Source organism: Giraffa tippelskirchi, chromosome 7, assembly GCF_054371585.1.
Source record: "Giraffa tippelskirchi isolate mGirTip1 chromosome 7, T2T-mGirTip1v1.2.pri, whole genome shotgun sequence".
Taxonomy (NCBI): Eukaryota; Metazoa; Chordata; class Mammalia; order Artiodactyla; family Giraffidae; genus Giraffa; species Giraffa tippelskirchi.
In genome coordinates, this window is record NC_137281.1 from 78361412 (window position 1) to 78363302 (window position 1891).

Consider the following 1891-nt stretch of genomic DNA (forward strand, 5'->3'; position numbering starts at 1 on the left):
AGTCCGTGCTAGACCTCTATTTACATTATTCATTTCAAAGAGCCATTTTTGGCCACATTTACAGTTCAAGATGTTTGTTTTTCATCTCTGGTCACCCAGATCTTTCTTGCTACTGTAGTATCTAGGAGAATCAGTGCAATCTGTTTCAGCTCCAGTGATGGTTAATGTATTTGCCAAATTAAGTAGGTTAACTATGGTGCCAGTTGTTTGGTCAAACACCAGACTAGCTATCGCTGTGAAGGTATTGATATTTAAATCAGTAGACATTGATTAAAGCAGTCTGCCCTCCATCATGTGAATGGGCTTCATACAACCAGTTGAAGGCCTTACAAGCAAAGACTGAAGTCCATGGAGAAAGAAGGAAGAAGTCCTTCCTCTAGACTGTATTCAGACTTCAGACTGCAAACTTTGGAAATTCCAGCCTGCTGGCCTAATCTGCAAATTTCAGGGACTGAATTTCAGTGATTGCCAGTCCCTCGCAATCACATGAGCAAATTCCTTAAAAGAAATCTCTCTCACCTTTTTTCTTCCTCTGTATGCATTGTACATTACACACACACAGAGAGACTAAGTGAATTAGAATACAGACATGTACATATCCTCTTGGTTCTATTTCTGTGGAGAATATAGCTACTCTCACCCTTAATAATGAAGTGGGACTATTCATGCCTACTGAGAATAAGTTAGATCAATGGTTCTGAATCAGGGGGCCCATGGAGGTATCTCAGAGACGAGCAAAGGAAACAAGTAAAGCGCTGAGATGAGACATTCTGTTCCTCCCTTTCTGAGCTTCAACCAGAATGGTTCCACTTTTACCTTATATATTGGAAGATGGTGTAAATGTGCTTAGAAAATATTCCACTGCTAAAATTAGCGCTTGAAAATAACATGGTTACAGTTGAGTTCAGTTCAGTTTCTCAGTCGTGTCCGACTCTTTGCAACCCCATGAATCGCAGCACGCCAGGCCTCCCTGTCCATCACCAACTCCCAGAGTCTACCCAAACCCATGTCCATTGAGTCAGTGATGCCATCCAGCCATCTCATCCTCTGTCGTCCCCTTCTCCTCCTGCCCCCAATCCTTCCCAGCATCAGGGTCTTTTCCAATGAGACAACTCTTCGCATGAGGTGGCCAAAGTATTGGAGTTTCAGCTTCAACGTCAGTCCTTCCAATGAACACCCAAGACTGATCTCCTTTAGGATGGACTGGTTGCATCTTCTTGCAGTCCAAGGGACTCTCAAGAGTCTTCTCCAACACCACAGTTCAAAAGCATCAATTCTTCGGCGCTCAGCTTTCTTCACTGTCCAACTCTCACATCCATACATGACCACTGGAAAAACCATAGCCTTGACTAGATGGACATTTGTTGGCAGAGTAATGTCTCTGCTTTTCAGTATGCTATCTAGGTTGGTCATAACCTTCCTTCCAAGGAGTAAGCGTCTTTTAATTTCATGGCTGCAATCACCATCAGCAGTGATTTTTGAGCCCCCCAAAATAAAGTCTGACACTGTTTGCACTGTTTCCCCATCTATTTCCCATGAAGTGATGGGACCAGATGCCATAATCTTAGTTTTCTGAATGTTGAGCTTTAAGCCAACTTTTTCACTCTCCTCTTTCACTTTCATCAAGAGGCTCTTTAGTTCTTCTTCGCTTTCTGCCATAAGGGTGGTGTCATCCGCATATCTGAGGTTACTGATATTTCTCCCAGCAATCTTGATTCCAGCTTGTGTTTCTTCCAGCCCAGCGTTTCTCATGATGTGCTCTGCATGATCCAATTTCCCAAAGTTTGCATGTATCTGGTATCTGAAATTTTTTTACTAAATATTTCAGTGTAATTTTTGACTGATGACAGGGGAATATCCCAAAATGTGCCAAATTTATATTTTTGCAGGC